The sequence below is a fragment of the Furipterus horrens genome, unplaced genomic scaffold (assembly GCF_987537825.1).
Source record: "Furipterus horrens unplaced genomic scaffold, mFurHor1.1.pri manual_scaffold_17, whole genome shotgun sequence".
NCBI classification, from domain to species: domain Eukaryota; kingdom Metazoa; phylum Chordata; class Mammalia; order Chiroptera; family Furipteridae; genus Furipterus; species Furipterus horrens.
The window spans coordinates 23645433-23657846 of NW_028327187.1; positions in this window are offsets into that span (position 1 = coordinate 23645433).

Below are 12414 nucleotides of genomic sequence, written 5' to 3' on the forward strand. Positions count from 1 at the left end.
TGACTTGCCATAGATTGTGTAGTTGTTCAGTGTTGGGGCAGGGACTTCAAGTTTTTAGCTGGCAGAACATCTATAAAGTGGTTACATTATTGCCAGTTTTTCCTGTTCTCATGCTCATGGACATATCTTCATTATTCTTGTGGGGAGTGGGAGGGGAGAGCAGAGAGGAGGAGGTTGAGGTAATGAATAACTCTCCTTAGTGAAAAAATGGTCCCTGTTAATGTTTTTGGATTTAATGAAAGACTTTTCAGGGCAAGGGCCAAGTAGTGATTAGATCTTTTTCCTTCCAAGTAATCCCCATTCAGGGTTGCATAAATTGGAATCCTGAGGGGAGGAACTGCGAAGCAACAAACCTTTAGTCTCTCTCTCAACTAGTCGGATCCTTTGAGTGAGAGCATTTGGATGGAGTTTGTGTGAAGGTTTGAGTTTTTAGCTTAAAGGCAGATGTGGTGAACTTGAAGAAGGCTGAAAGGAGATGATGAAAGGATTGGAGAGTTCAACTTTAATTTTAAAGGTTGAAAGGATTGAAATTGTTTTGTTTGAGAACTGCCTACCTCTCACATCATCTCTTGTCGCTTCTTGCTTTGCGCTACGTGCTTCAGCAATACTGAAATGCTTATAACATTTCACCCCCATCCTCACCTTCCTATAGCATTTCTTATCATCATGCCTGTGTATCATGCTGTCCAGTCTGCTTAGAATACCCCTTTGTCCACGTATTTGTCATTTACTAGGAGTCAGTGCTTACTGAGCTCTTACCTGGTATCTACTACCATGCTAAATATTAAATCTTTTAATTTGTTGATTTTTTTGAGAAAGAAAGAGGCATCAAGTTGTTGTTCAGCTTATTTTTGCATTCATTGGTTGATTCTTGAATGTGCCATGACAGGGGGTTGAACCCAGAACCTTGGTGTATGGGGATGATGCTCTAAACAACTGAGCTACCTGGCCAGGGTCATGCTAAATATTTTAGATGCAGTAGTTCATTTAATCCTCATAGAAATCTTTTTAAAAAGTTTTTTAAAAAGATTTTTTAAATTTATTTTTAGAGAGAAGGAGAGGGAGAGAAACACCAATGTATTGTTGTCTTTCACATGCCCCCTACTGGGGACCTGGCCCACAACCCAGGCATGTGCCCTGACTGGGAATTGAACCAGAAATCCTTTGGTTCACAGGCCAGCACTCAATCCACTGAGCCACACCAGCCAGGGCTTAATCCTCATAGAAATCTTTTGAGGTGGATAGTGTCACTTCCATTTTACATAAAAGTGAAAGAGGCTCATAGAAGTATGCTCAAGGATACACAGCTAATAAGAGGAACCAGGATTTGAACCCAGATATTTCTCATTCTAGTCTGGCTTCTTATATTAGTCTCGCTCCTCTGATAAGGTGCACAGATATTATTGGGAGAGACAACAGTATGGGATAAACTGGGGAGGTTGCTAGAGAATACCGAGAGAGCCATCAGACTGAGATGTAAATCTGACCCCTGGTGAAGGGAGAGGGGAAATGGTTAGGTGGGAACATCCAAGATTGCCATGCAGTTAAAGAAAGGTTCAATAAGATGCTTAGTGAGTCTTTGAGCCAAAGTCTGTTGTCAGTGGAGTCTTATATCTTCTTACAACAGGCCAGCCTTAGTGCCCCGGGTGTGCTTAGTTCCTTAGTCAGAAGCAGTTTTTTGCCTACTCAGTGATGAATTTTGGAACACAGCACCTTGGACGCTTGCTTATGCTCCTTGTAGTTCAGTGGTTCTCACCTTGGACAATTTTTATCCCTCCAGGGGACTCCTGGCATCACCCAGAGACATTTTTGATTGTCACAAGTCAGGGGAGTTGCTCCTGACAATATAATTAGGGTGGAGCCCAGAGATGCTGCTCAACATCCCACAATGCTGAAGCACAGAATGATCTGATCCAAAATACCAATAGTGCTGTGGTTGAGAAACACTGCTCTGGTTGGAAGCCTGCACAGTGTATTGTCATGTCTGCTGTAGTCTCCACCATAGAGCCTCTACCAATATGCTTTCTCTCCTTTTCCCCTGACACTCGGTCCATTAGGTACCCTTACTCTCTGGCTCTCACAGCACTGTGAATACACCCATCATAGCACTGACCAAACTGCATTGTTATTGCATGTTTACTTAGCCATCTCCCTCTGTGGACTGTGAGAACCTTAAAGGCAAGAGCTCTGCCTTCTTTTTCTTTGAAATTCTTGCACCCAGTCTAGGGTCTGGTACCTAGTAAATGTTTATTAACTAAATGAAGGTGACAGCAAGCTCTGAAGCAGTTTAATAGTAAATTTTTAGTATATGACAGAGTGTCACCTAGCTCCTTCTCAGGACCTATCTACCCTAGTGGTTCTTATAACTCTCTGCATAATGGTCTCCAGTATCGCAAATTCCCTTCTGAACATTTTCACTTGACCATCTTATAATAGCTCAAACTCAATATGTCAGTAATAAAATGTATGGCACTTTCTCAACCTGATTTTCTCTCTATGTTCCCTTTATTTGTGAATGGACCCGTTATATTTATCCAGTTATTGAAACTAAAAACTTGGTAGTCACATCCTTTTCCTCATTCCCCCAACACCCTCACATCACTAAATCCTAAAATATTGACTTTTTTTAGTATCTTTCAAATCTTCCTCCTTCTCTCCATTCCCCCTGCCATTGCCTTAACAGTGGCTCTCATCATTTCTCTTCTGAATGATTGCACACGTCTCCTAACTCATCACTCTACTTCCAGCCTTGCCACACAGCCCCTTCAAATTTGCACTCTGCACTGCTGCTAGAGTGATAGTCTTAACATCTAAGAACATTATCTTCTTGCTTGAAATCCTTCAAGGACTGCTTGTGATCTTCAGGATAAAGTCCAAACATCTTATCACAGAGTGCATGACTTTTATGACCTGGACCCCTGCCTGGCTTTCCAACCTCGTCTCTTATCACTTCCTTACACATACCTTTGGCTCTAAGTGTTTCTCAACTGGGGGTGATTTTGTCCTCCAGGGAACATCTCACAATGCCTGGAAACATTTTTGGTTGTTGTAGTTCAAGGAACTGAGGTGCTACTAGCATCTAGTGGGTAGAATTCACGGATATTGCCACTAAACATTCTGCAATGCACAGGGCAGTTTCTCACAACAAAGAATTACCCAGCCAAAAATGTTGATAGCAATTGTGTCAACTACCTATATAGTTCCTGGGATGCCTCTCTTTCCCTTTTTTTATTTGGTGAACTCCCACTTGCCCTTACAAAGCTCGATTTAATTCTTACCTCTGCTGGGAAGCCTTTTCTTTCCTCCCAGTCTAAATCAGGTGTCCCTCCTTTGCGCTCCCATGACCCTCAGTTCCTCCCCTCTTATAGCACTTATTAGATAGCATTGCAAATATCTGATTGTCTGCTCCCTGGAGAGACTGAAAACCTTGGCAGAAGGAAACACAATTTATTCACATTTGTACCCCCTGTAATTGGCATATTGTACATATTTCAATAAATGTGTGAATATATGAATGAATGATCCAAATAAATGACTGCTCAAATCCAAAAAAGACAGGTGGTACCTAAAATCTTTACTGTGATGTTGGGCCAGTCAATTGATTAGATATTGATCTTCAAAGGATCCCTTGATTTATCCATCACTATTTTATTGGCTACCTACTCTGTGCCAAACACTGAGCCCTAGATACTGAGAAACTAATATTGAATAAGACAGACATCTATAAGTTGCCTCAAAGAACTTACAAATCCAGCAGATTATACACATTTGACTGAAATCTAGTTAGTCTAAGTAGACCACTTTGGGGGAACTCAGTTAAAGGTCTAGAAATAAAATATATTTAAAAAGTTAGAATACTTCTTAGTCTGGTTTGATTTGCTTGCAGTAACTTGACCACCTTGCAAATCCTTGGTGTAACAGGCATCCCCTTCCCCTGAGAAATACCCAGAGTATAAATGCAGCTAAACTGGCTCTATTTTGGGCCCTGACTCTCCAGCCACCAGAAAGACTATCTGCAAGGAAAAAAAAAGGTTACTGATCTGAATAGGCTGCAAAATAAGTGAAGACCACCAATTCCTTTAATTTACTTTGTACAAAGAAAATGAAAGCTCATTACTGATCTTGTCAGTTTCCTCACATCTCTGGAGCTAGGGCAGCAATGGAATAATGAAAAGCTCACTAGTGCAGAAACAGTTAACATTAACTACGGCACTGTGTGTCAAGTGAGGTTTGGGCCTGTTATCTGTTCCACAAGAGTCTCTCAAACTCAACTACAACATTAAGATATCCAACTGCAAAAGGGTAAGTCTCTGCATTTTTAAAGTAAGTCTAATGATATTTATTTGACTTGAGGAGCTTTGGGCTGAACTAATGCTAGAAAATACTTATTTTTACTTCAATTGGGAAAGTGATAAACTCCAGTGTGGGAGGGACAGTATCATCCAGATGCCCAGAAAAATTTCCGACTGAGATAACCTCCTTGTGAGTTATTATGAAATCTTTGGACAGCAGAGAAAACCTCCATTTTATTCATTCATGCACTGAACAAATATTTATTGAGCAGCTACTATACATCCAGCATGATTGTGGGTGCTAGAGATACAGCAGTAGGGGTTGGGGGCAGATGAAAATCCCCAACCTGATATCTGCATACTAGTATGTCTTACGTACTATTGGGTAAATATTTGGTGAACAAAGGTGAGCTGTTTTGCATGTGTGCAAAAATGCCTGCTGGGTTTACGGTTAGCCTTTCCAACACCCCCTTCACCCTCCACCCACAAGAAGGTCTGGCAAGTACAGATGTTGGGTTCTTTTACAGATTTAGTAACTTTGGAATAACTGTACTAGATGGATATGTCAAATCATCAGTGAAACTGTCTTGACCCTTAGGTGCAATTTGAGTTTCTCCCTAAACACCTACCTTGCCTTTCAGGACTTGAAAGCTGTAAACCAAATCATTCTCAGGATCCATAATTAAGCTCGTCTGTTTGCATGTTCAAATCTTGAGTGTGCCTCTTGGGCATTTGGAGAGCATTTAGCACACTCAGCAGCCTCTGCAACAGAAGCCAAAGTGGCAGCAGGAGTGCATTCCATAAAAGCAGCTCTCTTCCTAGAGCCCATAATTAGAACGTGTTAACTACATCCTCTTTGCATCTGGTACACAGCAATTCAAGGGTGACAGAGGCAGAATGGAAATGGGTCCCATAAAAATGCTCTGCTATCTGTAAAGGTAAGAAGTTGGTCTTTATTCTCACTTGTCCGCTAGAAGTTGTTTTTTTCCTGCCCAAGATTAGACACCCATGGAAGCCAAACTATTCTCAAAGCTAAGCATTCTATGTAAAACAACACAATTCCTGGCACACCATAAGAGTTTAAAAAATCACAGCTGTCATAATCATCATTGTCATCATCATCATATTAGCATGTCACTGTCTTACAGAGAATGAAGTACTGTAGAAGAAAATACATTGGACTGAGAAGAGTTCCAGTCTGTGATCTGGTTTTGCCACTGAGTAATCCTGGGGTCTTTGAGAAGCTCACTTGAGATTAAGACTGGGATGACATCCTGGCACAACACAAAGCAGTCTTTGGCAGTAAGGACTAAGGAAGAAGGAAGAAGTGGGAGGAGTTATAAGTGGAGCAGATTGGGGCTAAGGAGGAAATAAGCAATTTGCATAGTATTACTGAATATCCAGATCTGCTCTTCAACCTGCATGTGGCATGGGAGGTTGACCCATATGGACTGCATTGATGGGATCCCCTGCCTCTTGGCTTCTCCTTCTGTCTGGCACCAATTGGAGATTGGAGGGTGAGAGGAGAGTGCAGTTGGAACAATGATTTCCGAAGCTCTCTCTTGATGAGTGGAGCATTGCAACGTCTGCTTCCCTCTACTGAAGGCCATCAGCTCTTATAAAGCCACGGTCTTTAGACTTTTCTTTGATCCTTGGCCTTTCAGACCTACAAGGGGTAATGGTTCCCTGCTGTTACTATCTGAAGAGTACTACCCAATCTCTAGTAAGGTTCCTACAGTCTACCTACACGTTTTTAAATAGCCCGATTGTGAAATTCTCCACAGATTACTCAGTTTGAGTGTGCCCAGATCTTAAATGATAAACCTGGGTGATTTATCTTCTCTATCCTAAGCCTGGAGCAACATCAATATCATGTGGCATAAATCATCTCTCCCTTTTGTCTCTCAAGCCCCTAGCACAGTGCTTGACACAGTTAGGCACCCAGTATAGATTAGTTAGTGAATAAATTAATGAGCTTGGGTGAGGATAGCTGGGTGAGCTAAAGGGAATAGGTAATTTAGGTATAATTCTGGTCAAGGAAAGGCATCTGGTAAATCGAACAGCCTTCGGATAAGTGGATAAGATTTAGGGAGAACGGGACCCAGATCTCAGAAGAATGCTGGCAGAAATTGAGCAAGTAGAGTAGCTAAGACCCTAGTCACTGAGGTTCTAGGCAGGGCCAAAATATGTGTATTTAAGGGCAGATAAAGCAGCAATGCATAGTTAGATGTAATTATTAAGATTTGGTGGGGAGGGGAGAGTGTCCTGACTGATAAACATAAGGTCTGGGATTTATTGAGCAGGAGTAAAGGAGTCTAATTCAGCAGGCTGGCATAGCTTGAGGACTCATGTAAGGTATTCTTATTTTGACACTCAAAAATTTTTTTTTCAGAATTTTATTCAGTTTCCATCATCTCCTTTCCCAGGGAGAGAATGCACAAAGTAGCTAACAGTTCCATTTTTCAGTATAAAATAATGAGTGACTGTGTGTGTAGGGGTTAAAAACAGACCCACTGGAATCAGTCAGACTTTTGTAAGAATCCTAACTTGACTAGCTTGGGCAAGTCATGTTTCTGAGTCTGTTTATTTACTTTAAAAATGAGGATGGTGATAGTATTTTTCTCATAGTATTGCTATGAGTGTTAAATGAGATAATTCATGTAAAACACTAGAACATTTCTTGGCATATAGTAAATAAATAGTAAATCAATTTTAGTTTATATCTATATGAGTATTTATCTCTCTGGTTTATCATAGGTCAATCCCTTGGGTCTAATGAGCTCTAAAGCAGCACGTAAAAATAAGTATCTGAACCTGCAACACTGAGGAGACCCACAACTTGTGGCCACATCTTTATGATGCAACCGAAGCCCTTCCTTATTATATCTCTGTGCCAATCACTAGTGTTGTTTAGAGAACAGTTATCTGTCCTCTGGGCTTCACCAGCTTTTGGCTAGTGCTTCTTTAATAGTGCTTATCACTTTTTACATGCCTGTATCCCCTGACAGTGAGCTATGCAATGAGAAGGCTAGGCACATGAGTAGGGGCTCAGAAATACTTATTGATAGTTTTTAAAAATAAAATTACAGTTGCACACATCCTCCTAGAACCTCACCCTGTGCTGAAGAATAAGTTGGGCATGTCATTCAGGACATTAGGGCACCTGATCTTCTCTTATTCCTATCTCTATTCCTTCCATTTCCAGACACCTGCCCATTGCTCTAAACAAGTGTTGGAAAGCAAATATGGTAGAAATAAATACCATTAAAGCCGTGCCTACACGGCAGGGAGCCCATAAAAGGAAAAGGCCCCTCTAAACTGGAGATCTGTTTATTTTGCAATTAACAAAAGGTCAAGAGGCCTGGTCTAGAATCCAAGTGTTACTCTACGGTGTAAGCAAGAATTGTGGGGGTTTGCAAGTTATTGCTGGGGATTTGGAATTTTTATTATGAATTCCAGGAAGCCAAAGCTTTCTGGGTAATATGTGAATCACAACAAAATATTCTGCCATCCTTTAACCCAAAGTTAGCTCCTTTTTGGTGATATAACAAGGTCAATAGGTCATGGGAGCTCCATTGGGTTACCTTAAAATGACCCCTTTTGAGGATGTAACAGATTATTAATCAGGAGCCATATCAAGGAATGATGGCTAGGGAGGAGCAAGCTTTCAACCTTTGATTTAGGAGCCGGGAATTTACAGTTCTCTTTGTTCTGTGGGGCCTTAAATTGACTTGATATAACTTTAAAAGGAATATTTGTTTAAGTATTGCTCTTTCAACCACAGGGAATTATGGAATATCATCAATTCAAAAAACATATTGAGCACGTACTATGTACCAAGAGCTGAGCTAGATGATGGAGCACACAAAAGAACAAGACCTTGTCCTTAAAGCTCTTGAAGACTAGTGGGGACCAGAAATGCAAAAAGTTGTTATGAATGACATAGTGAGACCTAAAGGAAAGAGTGGCCCACTGTAACCAGGAAAGGAGTGAGGGACAGGAAAGACTTCATAGAGGAGATGGTATATTTCAATTGCATGAATAAAAAGCATCCTTTAAATAAGAAACGTGCCTCTGAAAGATTAACTGCCATCTGCTTTGGTCACAGCATCATTGATGCCATATTTACTTTAGTTCTCTTTTATTGGCTTATATGAGGGCTATCCAGAAAGCATCCAGTCATGTAGTATGAAAAATAAAGACATTCACTGAAGAAGATACCAGAAACATTGTACATAGGAAAATGATGCCTCAGTCCCCTTCAAAGTAAACTCCTTGGGACCTCACACAGTTCTCCCAACAGCCATCAGCTGCCCCGTCGTATTTTCCTGAATCTCATCGATGGTCTGAAATCTCTTCCCTTTCAAAGGTGATTTTAGTTTTGAGAAAAGCCAGAAGTCACAGGGTGCCAAATCTGGGCTGTAGCGGGGCTGAGTCACCTGGGTGATTTGATGTTTCCCCCCAAAAAACCTCTGCATGGGACGTGATGCATGTGGGAGCGCGTTGTTGTGATGAAGCTGCGAACAACCAGTTGCCCATACTGCAGCTTTCTGAATCATCCAAACAGTTTCCACAGAGGGTTGTTCAAGCATAATGCAAAATTGGATGCAGATTCATTGCTCTACTCACTCAGTCATTTTGAATGTGACGGCCACACAGCACACATGCTCACTCAATGGCGACTACCACCCCTACTGACTAGTACAGTGAAGTCATCATTGTTCATGCAGGTGCATTCCAGTCCACTCACCTTGTCTCCCAGGTTACATGGATGTCGCGCAAACTGTTCTCATTATATTTGTAATGGCTGGAGTTTTTCTGGATGGACCTTGTACATATTTGTACTTTGAAAACTGGTTTTGAAGTCTTAATGGTAAGACTATGCATCTCAAATTTGTTGTCTTTGCCTTTGAAGCTGAAATGCTTTTGCTCTTCTGTCCCTCAGTTAATGCATATATTTGGTTACTTACTTAACAATTGAACATTTTTGTACTACATATCATCTCAGACTGGAAACCTTGGAATGAGAATCCCTTTGTTTTTATAATCTTCCTGCCTCATAAGATTTTAAAGGTTATTTCCCGAGGTACATGCTACGAGATGAGGAATGATAAAGTATTTGGGTGACAAAGCCCTGTTCAGAATACCCTCCTCTTAGCACCAGCCTGCCTTATGTTACCTGATGCTAACCAGGTAAGCTGATATCACCACAGCCTAGGCACTTCCTTGCTATTGATGAAAATCAGAACCAGAGCAGTCTTTGCTCCTTTTTTATTCCTTTGGCTCTCAAAATGCTTTCTCAACAAGTCACAATTCCTGTGATATAGGAAGGAAACACAACTTTTAATTGATGTATATTAGAAGGCAAAGACCTATTTTAAAGCTTCTGAACTTGGTTTGAGGTCTTCCTGGGAAGCTCCAACTAGTGCATACAGACTGAAACCCTTGGCGTGATGGGCTCCCACACACTTTAGAGGTGAAGTGCCCTTCTTTTGATTAGAAAAGCTAAATTATTATTTAAATATTCTCTTTCCACATGCCCCTTAAATAGCTATGGTTAATCTTTTTTTTTTTTTTTTTTTTTTGAGCCTGTGGTTTATAGTTTTATGATCTTGGAAAACACCGTTAAAAAATAGTACATCACAGGTATCACTGCAATACAAGGGAACATTTCAAAGAGTTACAGGCCAGAGCATCTTCTAGGAATACTTCTAAGTTATCCCACTGAAGAGCATTTGAACTTCATGTTTACAAATGAAATGAAAGCTATTAAGTTGGCATTAGCTTAACAATGACTTTCATGAATCCAAAAGCAAGTCAGTCTTACAAAAATAAAGCTGTCTGGCCCTAGGCAAGAAAATCAGTGCCCATTCTTATTGTAATGCAACTTTCTTGTGAAAAACAAGGTAAATAACAAACAGGGAGAAATTGTCACTTACTGATCTTAATAGTGTCTCTGTTAGAGAGAGAGAGAGAGAGAGAGAGAGCCCTCTTTTTCTTTATCATTTGGACTAATAGGGGTGGGGGCAGGAAGACCAATCTGAATTAGTGACAGGTTGGAATTCCGGAATGTTTTAAAACATGTCCTTTTATTTGTTGAAGTCTATGTGTACAATAACTCAAACTAACTGCTCACAGTTGTTCCCAAGAGAGATCCCCAGAGACCTGCTTTTGAGAATAGATAAGACCCATTTGTTATTAGCAGTTTCCATTGACTCATAAACAATGTGCTGAAGTACTTAAAAACAATTTGTTCCTTCAAGAAGATAAAAATGCATTTGTCGTGTGGTTTAAAGATTCCCGCCAAGTAGACACCTTCATGAAAAGTGCAAATAGATCCCTCTCTGGAATCTCACACACACAGTTGGTGGCAACTAAAGGAGTGAGGTGTGACTGTACTGGTGGGGTAAGGTAAAGCGGGTTCACCCAGCTGTCTCTGTTAAGAGATTCTTAGAATGTGGAATTGGGAGAAATAACTGCAACCTCACCCCAGCCTGTGCTGTTGTGCTTCTGAGCAGCAGAAATGAAGGTCACTACATTTGGAGACTGGTCAGTGCTAATGTTGGAAATGTTTTGTTTTGTTTTTTCCTCACCTGAGGATGCTTTTTCATTGCTTTTAGGGAGAGAGGAAGGGAGAGAGAGAAACATCAATGTAAGAGAGAAGGATCAATTGGTTGCCCCTCATATGTGCCAGACTGAACGAGGGACCCAGGATTGAACCCACAACCTGTCGGGGCACTGAAAATCAAACCTGTAACCTTTCAGCTACAGGACAACATTTCAACCAACTGAGCCACACTGGCCAGGGTGGAAATGTTTTTTACTTTACTCTCCATTACTTGAGGGAAGGAAAGCTCTTCTAAGCCTGCCTGAGTGTGGACTTGCTACATCAGTATCTTTTACATCCCCAGCCTCCTCCACTTACATGTAAAAGTGGGAAGTTGATCTCTGTTGTCCACCCCATCTCTTTTCCTCCCCCACTGCTTCTCCTTTCATCCTGGAGTCCCATAATAAAATACAGGAAGCAAACTGTTAGCTCCAAACTAGTCTTGACCTTTCCTGGGTTATTTACTGTGGAAGATTCTTCATGATTCAAAAGAAAACTATAACTTTGGAATGTATGACAAGCAATGGTGTTGACATAGTATTTTGAGAAATAGATCAGGAGCAGCATCTAGTCAAATCACACTGTGTGGACAGCCAGCCCTCCTTCCATCCCCAAATGCACTCACCTTTGCACTGTTAGGTAATGTAAATATCCAGCTCCCTCTCCATATCTGGGCTGAATGTTTGTGTTCCCTTGTCTGTATGGCCTTGACATGCCTGACCACATCATGAAGGGTCTGTATTACAATGTAAACTCCAGCAAAGACTTTGTGTTTGTTAAACTTTATGCAATTTGCACACAAAGAGTTTAGCAAGAGTTTTAAAAATTATTGTAAAATATTCATAACACAACATTTATCATCATAACCATTTTTAGGTGTATAGGTTGTTAGTGTTATGTAGAATCACATTGTTGCACAACAGATGTTCAGAACTTTTTCATCTTGCAAATCTGAAACTCTATACCCATTATACAGTAACTTTCCATTCCTCACTCCCTACAGCCCCTAGCAACCAACCATTATACTTTCTGTTTCTATGAATTTGACAACTGTAATTACCTCACTTAAGAGGAATCATACAGTATTTATATTTCTGTGACTGGCTTATTTCATATAGCATAATGCCCTTAACACGTTAAGGGCCATGTCAGTTACCAGTGACTGACACTATACTAAATGGAAAAGAAGACAAAACAAGCTGGGCACTTAACATGTTAAGATTCATTCATGTTGTAGCATGTGTCATAATTTTCTTCCTGTTAAAGGCTGAATAATATTCTATTTGTATACATATATCACATTTTGTTTATCCATTCATCCATCCATGGACACTTGAGTTGTTTTCAACTTTTGGCCGTTGTGGAAACTGCTACTCTGAACACACTGGCATATAAATATCTGTTAAAGTTTCTGTTTTCAGTTTTCTTGGGCATACATCTAGGAGTGGAATTGCTGGATCATTTGATTATTTTATTAAAAAACTTTAATGATATTATGTGTTTTTTAATGAGACA